Source organism: Tenrec ecaudatus, chromosome 2, assembly GCF_050624435.1.
Source record: "Tenrec ecaudatus isolate mTenEca1 chromosome 2, mTenEca1.hap1, whole genome shotgun sequence".
In the NCBI taxonomy this organism is placed as follows: domain Eukaryota; kingdom Metazoa; phylum Chordata; class Mammalia; order Afrosoricida; family Tenrecidae; genus Tenrec; species Tenrec ecaudatus.
The window spans coordinates 27,215,047-27,234,510 of record NC_134531.1 but is presented as its reverse complement, the minus strand read 5'-3'; positions in this window follow the sequence as shown (position 1 = coordinate 27,234,510).

The following is a 19,464-nucleotide window of genomic DNA, read 5'->3' as shown; positions in this document are numbered from 1 at the left end:
CCACCCTGTACACAACCGAACAAAACACTGCTCCTTCCTGCTCCATCCTCAGAATCTCAGAACAATCCTTAAACGTGAGCCCATTGTAGCTCTGCTCTAAGGAGTGTTTGGGCCAGACTTTCCTAAGACAGATCGATTTGTTCATGTAGTAGTCCCTGGTGTCATCAATATCATTCTTCAAGCATCACCGTTCAAATGTACTGATACTGGTGGTAGTTCTTTCTTCAATGCTCAACTTTCACATGCCAGTGAGGCCGTCGAAAATGCCATGGCATTGTCAAATGTGCGAGTGGTTGTCTGAGGCATAACAATGTGATCTGTGCATTTGGAGCAACTATTGGAGAGTCAGAAATATGAGGAACACCTAAAATGTGACTAATTACCTCCGTGAAAAACTATTTCATTTGGCATAATATCAAAATAGCAGAATAGTTCCTAACTATAATTATTGAATATTTTGTTCCAAGATTTTTAAAAAAATCATTGGGGCTCATACAACTCTTATCACAATCCATACATACATCAATTAAGTAAAGCATCTTTACACATTCGTTGCCCTCATCATTCTCAAAATTTGCCCTCTGCTTGGGTTCCTGGACCAAGATTGTATAGAATGATGTTTGTCGAATAAAAGTGATAAACTGCAAAACAGAATATCAAATCTTCACAACCTCGTGAATTTCTAGAGCAATGTAGTCTGAATGAATGTTGGAAGGTGTGGTATTTACATAATTTCATGTGGACTTGAAGATGTATAAAAGTGTAGGGGAAATAATGAACTTGTGGGCTTGGCCTTCTCCTGAGGAGGACCCTGAGAACCTCCCTTTCTCTCTCTGCCTTCACCTTCTTGCTGGCTGAGTCTGGATTCTGCCAGAACTCTGACACTGAGATTGGATCCACAGGACTATGCACCCACCAGCCTGTGATCTTCCTCCATCATTGCTTATGACTGCATGAGTTTAAAGAGGGACTAAGAAACTAGTATCAGAGTTATGGACTGTCTTCAGCCTCATGAACTTGAGCTGGACTAGGCTGGGATGTTATCTTGATGTATAATTACTTATTGATATAAAGCTCTTTCTTAAACATATATGCACGCCTCTGGATTTGTTTTTCTAGTCAACCTGGCTTTATACAAAAGTATTGTCCTAAGATTATATTTCAAACTTAAACCAGAACTATTCCCTAAATAATTGGTATTCTTAGGTGCTACTAAGTCATCTCTAACTCCCAATGACCTTATGTGCAGAATAAAACACTACTCAACACAGTGGTACCCGGTTTTATGTTGTTTGGGCCAATTGCTTTTATGTTTGAGCCAATTGTTGCAGCCACTTTGTCAATCATTGGTGGTCTCTATTTTATTCACTGACCTACTTTATGAAAGATGATGTCCATTTTAAGAGCCGGGAAAACATACCCAAAGTCCCTGAGTTACAATCTTGCTCTCTTCCCTTCTAGATAGCATTCTGGCTATATTTCCTACATGGCAGATATATTTTTTGTTGTTTACTTTCTTCTGGGAGTTCACAGTAGAGTCAATATTTTTCACTAGCACTATAATTCAGATGAATCAATTATTTTGTGCTTTTCCTTATTCATTGTCCACGTTTTGAACGCATATGAGACAATTGAAAAGGTCATGCTTTGGGTCAGTCTTTTCTTAGGCCTCAAAATAGCATCTTTGTTCTTTAACATGAAAAAGTTTTGCCCAATACATTGTTTCATTTTAATTCATTTTATTTCTTGAATACTATTTCTCTGAATGTGGATTGTGAATCTAAGTTAAATGAAATTTTTGACAATATTAACATTTTTAACTAAAAATGGTCTACCTTGAGGAGTTCAAACTCATCCAGTAAATCAATGGGAGAAAGATCTAGGAATCTGTTCTCATAAAGATTATAACCAAGAAACCCCAATTGGTTAATCCTCTGCTGTCACATTGGGTCTCTATGGGTCAGAATGAACTTGATAGCACTTAATAGCAACTACAACAAACACATGAACTCCTTTAAATTTATTCTCACGACGACGACTCTACGCTGCAACTTTCCTCGTCTAATTCCAACAGCAAATGGCAAGTGTCCCTCCCATGGCACTCTACTTCTCGGATGGGTACTTGTCACTCAGAACCCTGACAATTCTCAATCGCATAGGTTGTAGATGTTAAGGATCCATTTGTTTTGTCTACAATGACTCTCTTCATGACTGTGTTTCATTAAGTAATTTTTATAGTAACAATCAACTCCAACATTCTAGTTGCTTAAGGATGGAAAGGGAGCCCTCGTGGCAAAGCCCCTTTCTTGCCTTTGCCCACTGCCCTGCACTCTCCTTCGGTTCCTTCGTCATTCTGGGCTAGGAAGCCCACCTGACGCCCGGCCTCACCTTACACTCAGCACCCACGCTCTGCTCCTTGTTTCAAAGCTTCAGTTTCTGGTCCCTCTACCACCTCCGCCACTTCTGGCATGATCTCTACTGGTGTTCCCTACTGGTGGTTTGCATTTCTTGATGGTTGAGGGATTCTCTGTTCCTGCTTCTTAGATGGCTTATCCCCAGCAAAATGACAAAACGCCCTGAGTTTGATTCCTCTACATCTCGTTTGCATGATTCCTCACAGCCATGTTTAAGTCATTGCAAAGATTATTCATAGAAGGGCCATACTGAATTATTTCACTTCCCCACAAGCACCTTTTTTTTAAATTTTAGGGGCTTAAATAATCCTTATATTGAGAGAGTTAATAGGGAAGAATGCTTGTGTAGAAAATAATTTATAAAACACATGTTACTATCACAATTATGCTTAAGTACATTTGCATTCATACTCAACTCCAAAATTCCAGTTGCCTGCGGTTGGAGAAAGGAGCCCTGGCCATGGTGTGCGCTAAGCATTGCGCTGTTCTCATAACACTGTCCTTTGAAACCAAGAGACGCTCCATGCAGAAAATTGTACAGTCTTAGAAAGCATGGATACGGCCCGCATGAGGAGAAATTGACTTGATGGTTGTGGGACTGTTGGGAAGGATTACTTGCCTGGCAGTGCTCAAGCACTATGCTAAAGGTTGGCAAGTCATTCAGCCTAGTGGAATCTCAAGAGACAAGCATTGTGGTCCACTACTCAAAGTCAGTGTTGACCACAATATGAAGCTCTGCTTGGAAAACCTGGGGTGTCTGTGAACTGAAATTTAGAGGAAAGCAATCGCCACAAAAAGGGCGAAAACAGCCCGTGGTTCGGTGACTTCCTGCCGCTCTTGAAGAGTGTCAAGTTAGCGGGTTAGAACTGGAGCTGCTCTTTACGTAAGCAGAATATACCTGCTGAAGGTCTTACCTGGTTTGCAGGTACTTCTCGGGTCTCCACTTAATGAGCTATTTGCTGTGTTTTGCACTTTGTCCCACGGAACGTGGTCAACCTTAAAACAATGGCTGTCCCTCCCCCCACCCCAGGACTGGGCAAGGTCCTTAGCTCACAGTGCGTGGTCCATGGAGCTCTCTAACGTCCACTAGAGAGAGTGGCTCACCTGCATGGTGGCCTGGTGAGCTCGGTTGAAGCTGAGCTTGCCCAGCTTCTCTTTGCTGTGAGCACGTAATGTTCCAGCCACTACTCACCACAAAAATTAAAAAATAAAACCTGAAAAAGCTCTGCTGGGTGGAGCTTTCATAACAGGCATTTTTCCCACTGGGCAAACAACCAACAACCCGCTCTGAGTTAGCGCATCCAGCGGAGTCCTCTGGCAGGGTTCCCTCTGGTCACAGTGAATTGTTTGTAAAAGCCGTTTCGCTCAAAGCTCATTTTTTCGTGATGGTCCATTTAAGAGAAGAGCTGCGAGGCTGTGAACTTTTGCCTCCTGCTCGGGGTGGGGGACATGCTGCAGAAAGTGGTGTGACACGGGACACGGGTTACAGGGACCGCATTCTGGGGACAACTTAAGTGGATGAGTGGTTTTCTTGTTTCAAAAACAGGTAAAATGTCAATTGATGACAAACCTCGCTCTGAACGTCCATCAACTTCTGGAATGGATGAAATTTTCCACAAAGTTTGTGCACTTGTGCTCGAAGACCAACCAAAAACCGTGGAAGAGATGAGGGGAGTTATCTGGACACTTGTCGCTCAGTTCAGCAAATGTTAACAGAACGTTTGCGAATAAGAAGGGCTTCTGCGAAATTTGTTCCTCGGGTTTTGCCACCAAGACAATGCACCTGCTCAGTCTGCCCTCTCAGTGCACCAGTTTGTCGCACAAAACAGCATGCCTCTCTGGCTCCGTGCACTTTATGCATCTAACCTCGCTCCGTGCAGCGTCCTTTGTTTCCATGAACGCAGAGGGACAGCAATGAAAGGACAGCAATTTGACGACCTAGAAGAGGTGAAGACCAAAACAAGAGAGGTACTGTCAGCCATGTAAACAGATGAATCTGGAAAATGTATTCCAAGAACTTTGACAAATGCACTGAGTGTAATGGAGAGTACTTTGAAGGTGAAAAGGTTGTTTTGTAAAAAAAAACAAACAAATACATTTCTTTGAAAAAAAATTGTTTTTTTTTTTTGCATATGTGTATCATTTTGGGAGATTCTGTCACCTATTAAGTAACGTGTGGGCTGATTTTCTAGGGCCATTGATCTTAGCCATGCGCGTTCTCATGCTCTTTGCCATCCTCGACCATGGTTGTTGGACTTCTCCGCTGTGTGGTTTGCATTGGTTGTTAGGCTGTTTTTAATTGGTGTCACTCAGGGGTAGGTTACTGGGGATTTCATCTTGACATGCATGACCAACATCATGAAAGCAGTGTGAAAGAATGTGGTAAATTGCTGTTTCTGATGTGTGTCTGTTTGACAATTGTGCTTCAGACAGACAACATTGTTCATCAGATAAACATCTCTCCTCCAACCTGTTGCCACCACAAGTCACAAGGTTACAAAAATTATATATATATATATATATATATATATATATATATACACACACACACACACACACACACACACACTATGGATGATCCAGTAATGTTGGTGCAAAAAGCCCCCAAGCTAGAAATATTTATTAAAGAAAATTGAAGTCTACTGCCTAAGTTGTCATCAAATATTCATTTCACTATCACTCAAGCAAAAGACAATCACCCCTATTCCAAAGAACATAACCCAGATACATTATTCAGTCATTTTCCCCAGCCTGCAGACACAGATCTGTAAGCTAAAAAGTGTATTTATTATTTTATTTGTAAAGACAACAAATAAAGTTAGAGAAAAAAATACAATAAAACTGAAATAAATACCTGCAGTTGCAAAAAGGGATCATGGTTGGGTGAACAAAGATGTCTCTAGTTCCTGTCAATTCTTAAGTATTAGTAGAAATTTGTATTATTATCCTACTATATGGTGGAATCCTTTGGTGGTATAAATAATTAATACATTCAATTACTAAACCAAAGATTGAAGATTCAAGTGAACTCAGACGTGGCTTGGAAGAAAATCTGGTTATCTATTTATAAAATAAGATTAAACAATAATGGAAACAAAATCCTTTTTGAAAGCCCTGTTTTTGGAAAACCTGCGAGTATCACATCATACTGGAAGCACACGTGGAGTTCCCTGAGGTGAAGGAAAGTGTACATACAGCAAATGGTCTTTGATCTTATAGCGGTGCGCAGGCTGTGATCTCTGAGTCACATATTTTCTCTCTGGAGCAGATTTTTATGTCAGCTTTTTTCTATGGCTCTTATTTTTCTATTCCATTAAGTTTATATTTTTCTTCCATTGTCTTAATCAAATCAGAAGTGAACTATGTATCTTGTTGAGAACCAGTAGATGTAACTGGTACTGTTAGTAATAAGGTGCTGACACTTTATATACGGCAGCATGGTTTTAATGGTAGTGTAATTAGCTTATAAATATAGTAGGTTTTAATTTATATTCCTGTATGGTTTACAGACCAATAAATACACTCACAATTCTCACAATTATTTATTAAGCATACTAAATATTATTCTTCTGACCCCTCTGACCCCTTTTATTTTTATTGTTATTCCCTCATATCTTTCTCTCTCTTTACTTAATTGCACACAATTGGACTTTGGAGAACAAAGAATGGCTTTCGTCTGTTTTTTGCATTCATTCATTTTTAAATTGAACAAACATTATATTCTCCCTTCACATTCAGTTTTATTAACAAGAGTAGAATTGTTAATACCCTTGATTTATTCTGACCAAAAATAAAAAATTAAAATGCTCAATTATCCATAGCTATCATAGTGTTTCTCACATTTACCTTTTACTTTTTTTGTGTTTAAAATTCCTTTAAGTCCTTGAGATTTGTTTTAACCTTATTCTAACCTTTTAAAAAATTTCTGGTAATTCAAAGACACATTTGTTTCCAGTTCCTCTTTTTGTAGAATACTCTCTTAAACATAACAAACTGCATAATATTACTGCACTTACCAAGATATTATAAGAGATTACTTCAGAAATGGATGAATTAAAAAAAATGAAGTAACTTTATAATCCAATTTCAAACTTTTCCCTCCATGGTTACTTGTTCCATATGCTTGTGAGAAACCATCACTCTTCTATTTATTAATTTTTTTAGCTGAAGATTTTACCAAATGTTTTATCTTGGGTAAAATAGTAATCACACAATGAACTGCCATCCTTCCAACCTCTCTTACCTGATTTATTTTTTCTCTGTGGCATGAACCTAACCTTAGATTTTCTTTCCCATGGAGAACACTACTTTACCTTTTGAAAAGGTTTGTCCTAAGAATATATTCAGATCTTATAAACCTGAGTAAGAAATGAAAAATACAGCATAATAGAAAAAAAGCTGAACAAAGTGGATATTCCTGTAGTGGTTCATACTGTGAAAGTGCTGAATATTGTTAGTTATTCTGAAGAAATTTAAATATGAAGTAAGTTAAAATAATTAATAGGAGGGAAAACAAAACCCTAAAGCATCAATAGCAAATCACTAACAAGTATTAGCAAGAATGTGGAGCAATCAGAGCAGCGATTTACTGTGGATGAGAATTGACATTTTAAATTTATTTCAAAAATTACATCATCATATAGCACTTCTGATAATTTGTCAGTTTATCACACTGTGATGGCTTGTGTGTTGCTCTAATGATGAATGCTATGCCACAAATATTTCAAATACCAGCAGGGTAAGGCAAGATGTGACCTTGGAGCTTCCAGACGATGAATAGACCGTCAAAAAGGAATAGACTGCCCACTTCTGGCAGATGAACCAATAAAAACCTTTTTTAATATCTCTTCTCAAGAGATCTATACTAGAAGACTTAACAAAATCCTCAACAACATGATAATTAACTGCATTTTTATTTCGAAGGAAGTACATCCAGAATGCTCCAGAAATTGAGAATCATTGTCCGGAGCCATGAGCCTAGCCATTACTTGGAATTCATTAGCCTGAGCTCTGCAGTTGTGAAGCTTGAGCAAACAAGGTGTGATGCTCTTTAGATAAGCACCTGTGTCCTGCATCCCCTTGATTGGGTGAAAGATTGTCCTCACCTGTGCTTGATTTGCATAAACATGTCACTGCAGCGTACCTAATTGAAGACTGTAAGCCCTTACTGACTCACAGGCAGGGCGCGCTCCCCTGAACTCCCTGATTGGCCTGTTGCCAAAGTAGCCTAATTTGCATGTGCGGTGGATGCTTCCCCCCCACCCCTTTGCTGGCCGATATAAGCTGTAACTCTTTGTTCATTAAAACAAGACTTGATCAGGATACTGTCTTGTCTTCATTCTCCGTGCCTCTTGTCCCCCAATTCCCACTCTCTTCTCCAGGATCCACGTTGAATGTCCCACGGGATGGGACAAATCATAAGACTTTTCTTCTATGGGGGGTACCCCCATAAGAAACAATGGAAAAAAGCTCTGCTGAGTGGAGTTTACATAGTACACATTTTTCATGCTGGGCAAGCATCAAGCAGCTCATTCTGAGTTAGTGCACCCGGTGTCGCTTCGTGGGAAGGTTCTCTCTGTCACAGTGATTTTTTTCATAAAACCAGTTTCAATTGAACCTGTTTTTGTGATGGCCAATGTAAAAGAACAGCACGTAGCTATGGGAATTATGCTACATAAACTACTGTGATGTTGAACACAGCTTACAGGGATGGAACTATGGGAAAATCTCGTGTACAAGTGGATTTCTCTTTTCAAAAAAGGTGAAATGTCAGTTGATGACAAACTTCCTTCAACTTCCTGAACAAACCCGCCAATTCCTGAAAAGATGAAAATGTTGATTTGTAGTGCATTTGGAGCTTGTCCCAAGAGGTTAGACTGCTAATCAAGCTTTCTATTTAGAGGTTTTGAAAGGATAATGTAACAGTGTGAGACAAAATAAGGCCTGATCTGTTTTTGCCACCACGACAATGCACCTACCCATGCAGTCATCTCATTGTGCCAGTTTTTGGCAAAAAAAAAAAAAAAAAAACAGCATGCTTCTCTTGCCCCACATACCTTACTCACCTAACCTTGCACTGAGACTGTTACATTTCCACAAGTGAAAGCACAATGATTTGATGATATAGAAGAGGTGAAGAAAAAATGAGTGAGGTGTTGTCAGCCATCCAAATAGATGAGTTTGAAAAACTTTTCAGGAATGGAATCACAGATTTGACAAATATATTAAGTACAATGGAGAATTCTTTGAAGGTGATAAAGCTAACTTATAAAAAAACACATTTTTTAATGCATCGCTTTGAAAAATAAAATCCAGGATTTTTTTAAAGGGTACTTTCATATACCTTGGACATGTTGTCAGCAACCACAGAAAAATATCATGTTTGATAAAGTAGAGAATCATTGAAAAAGACAAAATTATGACAATGACTACAACAATTGACTTTAGTATAGGAATAATTAATTAGCTCTGGTGGCACATGGGGTTACTAGTTTACCTACTAGATGGTTAAAACCCACCAGCTTCTCCAGGGGGGAAAGATGAGACTTTCTGCCCCCACAAAGATTTACAGCCTTGGAAACCCTCAAGCACATTTCTACTCTGTCCTATAGGGTTTCCATGAGTTGGAGTCGATTCAGTGGCAGTGAGATTCAATAGCAACAATTATGAGTTTAATTCAGGACCTGAGCACTTTCCATTCTACTATATAAGGTCACAGGGATTGGCAATGACACCATTGGTGCATAACAACAACACAGCATTACTCTCATCTTTAACCTTGGCATTTATTGTTCTGTTTCCACTTCTGTGCAATTAATATATCAAAGAGTCAGATAGTTGGGTTATTTTTATTATCAACAAAAATTGTAAACTACTCAGTTACTCAGTAGCTGATGTGAGACTGCTCTTTAGTTTTCCTGCTTCATGCCGGAGCCCTCAATCTTCGGACACATTCTGCTTCCAGGTTTCTCAAAGTCTGTGTGCAATTTAGTTATATTTCCAGAATCATAAATCATTTCTGTCAAGCAGAGCATGTCTAGGCAAGCATTCCATTATTTTGAGATTAAATTTTAATTTTTTAAAGTAAAAAGTATCCACCAAGAATAATGCCTTCGTTAGATGAAAATGCATTGATTTCAGCAGTTGTCAATAATTATATTGGGGATATGATTAGCATTCTGGAATATTAGAATGAAAACTACATCACACATCACCTGAGGTCTTGGCAATAACTGAAGTCATTGAAAATCTGAAATGTGATCAGGTTTTAAGTTTCTTCGTGAGACTGATTAAAATTAATATATTTTTTGTATTTTAAATTGCATGAACAAATAAGAGCAAATCTTAATTAATGATTTAGGCTACAAATGCTGAATTGAAGCTGAACTATAACCAGTTGAGTATTTTTGTATTGATTGTGCTTTTAATGGCTTCCACGATACTAACAATATTAAATTCATTGTGATACAAATGGATGAATAAGCCAAGTTGAAACACACACTTGCCTAATTTTAAAACGTATCTGCTTTTATTTTCTATTAGACCTAAAGTTAGTAAATTGATTTAATATACTCTTTGCTGTGCAAGCAGAATATTTATTGCTACAACCACATAAAAATACGAGCTAAAAAACTTATTTTCCTTCAGGTAGCTAAGACGCAAAACTTCCACCAGATGGCGATCCATCACCTAAAATGCTAGCACATAATAGAAAACTGGTTCTTAAAAAGGCTTTTAAAAATTCTTAAAATACTGAGTGTGGAAATATGAAGTATTCAAATATAAATTAGTTCCAGTTGTTTTAAAAACTACTCACAAGAATTCATTATATATTGGATTATATTTAGATTATTCAATAAATATCAATGTTCGTTTACTACTTCACAGTTGAAGAGCAAATATTTTTTTAAAAGTTCACAACATACAATATATATACGCAATATATATATGCAATATATATATATGTGTGTGTGGGTGTGTGTATGTTATTTTCTTGGATGATGTACACATTTCAAAACAGTCATGTATGTTCAAGTTAGTGTTACCAGGAGAAGGTTCTGAGTTGCAGACTTTCCACTCTTTGATTCTTGCCCTGCTTACAACAAAGATTCCAAGCAAGGGACACAATTCAGACAAGTGTCAGAGAAAAAGTTTGGGATCGAAAGAGTAAGTTTAATGAAGGTGGATAGATTGAAAAAGAAATCCAAAAGGGCCTTAGCTAGTCTAAAAGGCCTGGCAAACATAAAACCAGGTCTTATATTCTGCGAATGGTGGACCTCCTACCATGGCTCTTTCTGGTATTCTGCAGTGCACCATTATTCCAGCATCCCAGCATAGCTGACTTCATGATGCGCTCTTGTGTCAGACTCAAAACTCTCAAGTCTGTCTAGTCATTGTGGGGGTTGAGTGAACTTCCTGTCTGTCTTCCCCTGACATTCCATGATCTCCAAAACCTGAGTCATTTCCATTGATAGGAAATGTGTTTAATTTTCCCCTCAGCTCCCTTTGTGCTGGAGGGGATATGTGTGGAAGCTTGTCTCCTCTTCTCTTTCATGTTAAGATTCCTGCCAGTTTTCTTCCATTAGCACCTCTTCTCCGGTTGCCAGCCTCTGAGTAGCTCACATTATGAGGCACTGGAAAGGAAAGCAGCAGGTCACTAAACCATAGTGGGAAGGATGGTAGTTCCCACGTACCCAGAGACAACTGGGGAGACAGGACTTACTATCTGCTTCTGAATGGTTACAGCCTTCAGAACCCCATGGAGCAGTTCCACCTCCACAAGTCAAAATGGACATCTATGAACGCAAACAATATGGAAAAATCAATAAAAGCAATTAGTTCTATGGATTGACAGATATTTACCCCAATTATAGCTGACTCTAGGGCAAAAGCAAACAAACAAAAAAGCAAATATTTTCAATACAATTTGATAATTTTTGTTAGTATTATTGAGTAGGTTATAGCTAGTAGCAACTTTACGCCAAGATAAATGACTGCCCGTCATTTGCCAGTCTCGTGATCAATGCCATATTTCAGCTCATTAGTGAAGCTACTTTATAAATCCATCTTAGTGAGACTCTTCACTTTTTTTCCCTCTGACCCAAGACTTTAACAAGCATAATGCCTTTTCCCTGATAATGTGTTGTGTGTAGAATAAGAAATGAAGCCTTTCCATACTCACTTCAAAAGAGCATTTTGATTATACTTCTTTAAAGGAAGATTTGTTAATTATTTTAGCAGTCCATGCTGGAGTGAGGATGCTGTCCCCACATCTTAATTCAAAGGCATCAGTTCTTCTTTAGTATTCCTTACTTATTAGCCGACTCTCTCATGTATAGGAGGCAATGGGAAATACCATGTTTTGGGTCAGTAGCAGCTCACCTCCGAAAGCAAAAACTCTGATTTTTGACACTTGAGAGAGAGGTCTTTGGCTCTAGATTGGCCCAATGCAATGAGGTACTTTGATTTCTAGAATTCTGCTTTCAAGGATGTTGATTTTGTAAGCAAGTAAAATATAGTCCCACTTCTTAGAAATTGGTATTCAGCATGGAGATGGAATGAGTATGCTGAAAATATTCAAATAAAAAATGCACCATTTCTGATTTTAAACCAACACACAGTACCTTGTTCTGTTTGAATGACTGTCCCTTGCTCATTGTACAGGTTCAGCACGCGCTGAAGCATTCTCTTTATTTGCAGTGGTTTCAATAATGTGTTATTATCCACACTGGTGAAAATCTTTGCATAATCTATAAAACATCAATTTATGTTTTCTTGTAATATAGGTTTCAGTAGGGATTTAACTGACACCAGCAATAATATCTTCCATTCAGTGTCCTCATTTGAATCTAACTTTAATTATTGGCAGTTCTCTTTCAAGGAATTGCTGTAATCTTTGAGTTATCTTTAGCAAAGTTTTATTTGTGTGTTATTAAATATATCATTTGATCATTTTCACATTCTGTTTTATTGGTGTTTGGAACGGACACAAATATGGATCTCTCCAAGTTGATTTGGGCTTTCAGTGGAGCCATACACAAGGTTTTCATCTTCTTCCTAAATGGGGAGCCAAATCTTTCTGTTCTTAGTCTGGAAGCTCTACTGGAACCTGTTCCGTTTGAGTGACTCTGGTAGAATTTGAAATACCAGTGACATAGCTTTCAGCATCACAGTAACACACACACACACACACAAACACACACACACACACACACACACACCACTAAAGTGTAACAAACTTACAGACAAGTGGTACAACTACCAGAAGTGCAGAAGAGGACGTGGGACCAGGGATATCATTGCTAAAGTTAGATGGATCTTCTTGGCATAAAAATAGAGAATAGCAGAAAGATTTTACTTGTGCTCCATTTAAAAGGTAGGAAGATCAGGGATAAAGGGGATTGTCTCCCCCAAATGCCTAAGCTACATATAATTAACTGACCATGCCACAACAAAGGGGTTGGCAAGAAATCAGGCGCACATCAATAAGAGGGCTAAAGCGCAGCTCACCCAAGCCATTATTTTCTCAAAGTATCTTGGACTTCTGGAAGAACACTCTCTTGGAAAAGTACTGTCAGAACACTCCTTAGATGCAAGACCAGAGAAACCCTGTCTCATTAACGTTTGGATCCTTTGTTAGTAGAGAACAGCCCTGGAGAAAGACATCATGCTTCCTTAAGTGGAGAGTGAGCAGAAAAGAAGCAAGACCCTAGAGGAGAGGGATTGTCACTCTGGCTGTAACAATGGGCACAAACATGACAATGACCGTGAGGCTGGTACAGTACCGACTGTGGTTCCTTCTGTTGTACATAGGGCTGCTGCCAGAACCGTCTTTCTGGCATCAAACAACATCCACTATGTACTTAGGATTGTCATAGGCCAGGCATTTTCCACGTGTACTCCCAGGTGCAAAACGTTAGCTTAGCTTATCCCCAGATCAAGTTTAAAATGCCAGCATGATTAGTTTGAGAATTTAGGGGGAAATAGGCCCAATATTTTTTTCCACAATTTGTTCAAGATAACAAAACAAGATGCTGGAAAATTCTAATATCAAACCTGGTTACATGAATTTTATCTTTTTTCACTGGTAGTACCACTAACCAACCAGTTACAGATTTTCTTTGAGATTTTTAGAATAATGAATTATAAATATCAATAGCCTATTGCTCAGACATCCCTTCTGTTGCACAATAAACTTTACCTGTTTCTTCAAATTGCCATAAAGTCAACCCTCCATTCACACACAATGGAATGGAAATGCTCATTTGGTCAGTTGCTCATAGAACCATGTGGTTCATAGAGTTGTCACGGATTCATGTTTGGAGGCAGATTAGCAGGCTTTTTTTTCTAGTCACTTAGTCTTGAAGCTTCATGATTACAACATTGAGACTGCCAAACCAGAATTTTTCCATGAAGGGAGAGATATTAATTGGACAATATTGTTCTATATTCAGGACAAAAAGTAGAGTATGATCTGTTAAAAAACTGACTGATGTTAAAGCATGGTCCTGCCTGCACTCTCAAGATGAAACACTATCTTTCTTTATCATTTTCCCGCATGTTCTTTATGATATAATACTCATGCCAAGTGAGGGGGGAAAAGTAAACAACAACAAAAATCATTTTACCTCAAAATGGACAAGGCTTCATGGCATCGAGACAGAAGCACAGACAGAGCTATAGTTCCTGAAGCTACAATTTTACACTTGTTTTCAATATAATATTAGGGGTAAAAGATATAAATCAAACATAAAACAATTCACCTTCCATTCTTTAAATAGAGCCAGTACATTTTTAGCTGTGGTATCAGTTTAGCAGGCACAGACTTGTCATCCTGGAAAAATAAATTGATGGGTGAAGTCAAGGGTTCTGTTTCTGCAAAGACGAGGTCAGATAGAAATGAACACCGCCAGTCATTCAAATAGAATCCTTTTATTGTTCAGCATCTTTACATATTTCATTTCTTGAAATAATTCCACACGGAATAATATCTACTAGTACACGCACATGTGTGGTTTGGGTATGAGTGTATGTGTGCACAGAGATACAGCTAGACACATGTTTGTGCTATAACATTATCCAACAATGTTTGCATTATATGAAGATTGAAGCATTTTGACTGATAACACATACCTTAACTAAGGTTTGCTATCAGTCTTCATGAAACACACCCACTGCTTATCGTATGTTTCTGCCTACATTTTCTTTACAGAGATTTCAAAATAATTCATCTGAATTCAGAAATAGTTTATATTGTTATATCTTCCCTTAATCTTACAGTTATCTATATCACATGCATTTTCCTATGTTATTTTTATTGACTGAGAAAATTATTCCAGAGGATACACTTCTATTTAGAATGTACTTTAATTTATTTCTCCAATACTTAAGTGATATATCAGGAAGACAAAGTAAGATTAGCATGTCTATTTTTGGAAAGAAAGATATCTCATTCTTTGCAAAACTTAGAGTAGGAGCAGAAATTAATGTCCAGGCAAAGAATATCTAACTAACTAGAGACAACTATTGTCTCTTGGGCATCAAGCCACATGACTTGAAGAAATGATGGACTCATTAGTTATTTTGGTAAATGGTTAAGTGGAGGATACTGATTGGTTCAGTTAACAGTGTACCTTTTTAACCTGCTTCGTAAAATAATTATTGTTCAACAATCTCAATTGATTTATAAATTATTGCTTACAAATAAAATATCCCAGGACATTGCCTAATATTTTAGCCTACATGCTTACATAGATACTGTATAATATCATTGTAAAAATCTCTCTGTCAGTTAAAATTGGCCCATTATACCCTGTACTTAAAATTTGATACAGTGAATTATCCCTATATCAAGGGGAGCTATCAGAGAGCTGAACAATGTTAATGGCAGCACTCGGAAGAGCTGTTATAAACCAAATTAGCCATTTCTCTGATTAAATCTCTTCCTGAATCCTTGTGCTTCAAGCAGTCTGCTGATATCTAATAGCCAAATTTTGACTTCTGTAGTTTGTATAACATTCTATATATAGTTTTAAATTAGTAAGGTTATGTTTCTACACACTGCATGGACAATGTAAAATAGTATGGGCAGAGAAAAAATAAGGAAAGAAAGCTGAGCTGTTATGTGACATATGATCATGTGGAATGAATGATTCTGCATATAATGTATGAACATATTGATGTGGGCAGGAAATAATACATTTTTCTCATTGCAAACAATGATTCAGTGACAGTCCCCAGTATACCTAACTGTCTATATATGAATGGGAATTGAAAAGATTTACAATGAAGAATTTAAGCATTGGCCATTGATGGAAATAATACATCATTTTGATGTATTGTGGTTATGGAACCTATACTTAAAATACTTGCATAGACAGAGCATGAGGAACACAGGGGGAAAAAAGGTGTTCCCTTTGGTCACAATAGATTAGATTTTTTGTTCTCTCAAAATCTTTTAACGAAATCCAAGCAGGCCCAGCAGCACTGAGGAGTCAGCCCCATGGCCTGGCCTGGCCCTGCCCATCTTCCATACTCTATGTTCCACCAGTTCTCTGTCAGTTGGCCAGATTGTTGTGCCTTGTGTGATGCTATGATGGTGAAAGCTATGCCAGTGGTATATCCAAAGACTGTGAATAGATTTCAGCAGAGTTTCCAAACTAAGAACAGACCATGAGGAAGGAATAGGATGTCTAATTCAGAGGATTTAGCCATTTAAAACCTTATGGCTGGCATTCAAACATTGTCAGATACCAGAACTATCCAGAAAGAACACATAGAAATCAAATTGACTATGTCTGTGGGAAAGTTTAATTAAGAAGTTCAATAGCAGTAGCTTCAATGAGGTCAAGGGCAAGTGAGAAACAGTCAATTGAGCATATGTAAATCCAGGTTGAAACTGAAGAAAATTAAAATAAGGGCACAGAGTCAAAATATAGTCTTGAATGAATGCCATTTGCATTTCTAGAATATTTCAAGAGTAATTTTGCTGATGTAAGAAGATGCATTGAATTATGGGAGGACATCAAGAACATCATTCATGAAGAAAGCACAAGGTCATTAAAACGACAAGAAAGAAAGATCAAAGTAGATGTCACAATACACTGAAACTTGTTCTACATCAAGAGAGTAGCCAACACAAATGGAAGAGATGATGAAGTCAAAAAGCCGAACAGAACATTTCAAAGGAAAGCTTGAGAAGACAGTAAAATATTATAACGAAATGTGCAAAGAAAACCATAAAGGAACATAGCCAGCATATCTTAAATCGTATGACATCAAGGGAAAAAATTAAAGCCTCAAGTGGGAATATTGAAATATTGAATGGGTGAAATATTGAATGGTGCAGAAAGCATCAAAAGAAGACGGAAAGAAGAGCAGGCCCTGTACCAAAGAGAAGCAGATCACATTTAATCGGATAAGGAGGGAGCACAAGAGCAAGAACTAATAGTATTGAAAAAGTTCAAGCTGCACTGAAAGTATTAGCCAAAATTAAGTTCTAGGAATTGATGGAATAGCAACTGAAATGTTACAGGTTGATGATGCACTGACACATCTATGCTAAGAAATTCAGAACACTGATTAAAGAGATTTGGAAGAAATTTGAAATACTGATTAAAAGAGATTAATGTTTGTACTGATTCCCAAAAGGGTGACCCAACAGAATGCACAAATTATGGAAAAATATTAATAGCACATGCAAGTAAAATGTTGCCAAAGTTCATTAAGTGATCGTAGCAGCAGTACATTGACAGGGACCTTGCAGAGCTTCAGGTCATATTCCAAACAGGAAATGGGATATCATTGTTGATGTCGGATGGATATTGGATCAAAGCAGAGAATTCCAGAAAGATGTTTACTTGTGTTTCATTGACTAAGCAATGGCATTGGACCATGTGACTCACAAGAAACAATGGATCACCTTGAGAAAAATAGGAATTTCAGAACAGTTAATTGTGTTCCTACTGTACATGGATTAAGAGGCAGGTGAACCAACAGGACAAGGGAAGATTGCATGGTTTCAGATCAGGAAGGGTGTGCATCAGGATTGTATTCTATCACCATGCTTATTTAATCTGTATGCTAATAATCAGAGAATCTCGATTTCATAAAGGCAGAGTGCAGCATCGTGACTGAAAGTAGCCTGATTAACAACCTGTGGCATGCTGATGACACAGCCTTGCTTGCTGAAAGTGAGGAGGACTTAGAGCCCTTGCTGATGAAGATCAAGGATGGCAGTCTTCAGTATGGATTATGACTCGATGTAAAGAAAACCAAAATCCTCACAAATGGACTAATAGGTAACATCAGGAGAAAAAGAAAAAAAGATTGAAATTGTGAAGAATTTCATCTGATTTGGATCCACAATCAATGCTCCTGGAAGCAACAGTCACAAGATTAAAGGACAAATTTCACTGGGTAAATCTGCTGCACAAGACCTCTTTCAAGTGTTGAAAAGCAAGGATGATTCCTAAATTATGACTCACCTACATCATGGTATTTTCACCTCATAAATATGTGAAACTTGAATAAGGAGTACCAAAGAAGGATTGATGCATTTGAATAAACACATCTATCTTGGAAGAAGTACATTCAGAATGGTCCTTAGAGGCAAGCATGATGGTAACACACTGTCACATGTACTTCAGAGACATGATAAACTACAGGGGCAGCAAAGAGGAATACTCTTAATGAGATGAAGTGACGCAGTGGTTTCAGCAAAGGGCTCAAACCAAATAACAATTGGAAAGGTGCCACAGAACCAGGCAGTTTGTGTGCGGTTGTACATGGCATCGCTGTGGTTTCTGAACCAACTTCTTGGCACCTAATAACAACAACAAAAAGAAAGGTCATTGTAAGAGCATTGCATTTTAAATGGGTGGTGATATAAACTTACTATGTATATTTTACATTAAGCCATGCATTGCATTTAAAGGAAAGAGAAAACTAAATTTCCTGTCATAGGCATCTTATCCATATGAAGAAAATATAGTGAATTTGCGAAACATAATAAAGCCTCATAATCCCTTCAGACATATACCACAAGGCATATTTACTCTAGGGAAATGGACATGTAGGTGTTCTTCTTATGTGATGTGAATTGATTTGACTGTCTTCTGATAGCATTAGACTTTTCAAAAACTTAGAGGAACACCCAGACTTTCTCAATCCAGATAAGGGTTTAAGAAATCCTAGGCTAATGCTAACATATTAGGCAAAAGTGAGCCAGAGACTAAAATAGTCGTTCAGAACTAGGCCAAATTTAGATCAATTTGAAGTATGATATGGACTTAAATGATTGACATGAAATTGAGTTTAAAACTGCTGTTGGGAGTAGATACAGGCAGCCATGGCAATTTCTGAATTCAAGTGGATAGAAATTTCACTTTCTTAAAGTAAAAACCAAAACAACAAATAAATTATTGAAATAATTAATTTATTAGTCATCTTATATATAAACAAATATTTTGTATTTTTAGATTTCAAATAACAGAAGCAGAAAAAGTATTAATACAAAGTTGATAGTTATGAGATTATGCCAAAAAGTTAAGGGGACTGTGGCCCTAAATCTAATCAACATCTAATTAGTGTACTTAATTAATCTGTACTGAGAATAATTGATTTTAGACCTAGAAACAGAAACACATCTACACTGGGGAGAAAAGTAATTTTGTTACTCTAAATTGGAAGCTAGACAAAAGTAACAACAGAAAGTCATGTAATGTACTTGAGGTTTTATTTCCTATTGTACGGAAGTTTTAATATTTTCCCTCATGGTTATCACAGCATTAAATATCAGAGTAATTTAGCCCTTCATTATAAAATGTTCATATTGATTCAATGAACTATTATAGAATCTGTTCAAAAATATCTTTACCTTAGATAAAATTAAGGATTTAGAGGGAAAAGAGGATAGAAAATTTTGAAGTATACTATTTATAGGTATTATTTTTTACAACACATATGCTCTGATGCTTTATTACTAGAAAGGCAGAATATATATATAAGCCTTCCTCTTTGAAGCTGTAAGATAGAAAAATTATCCTTCTGC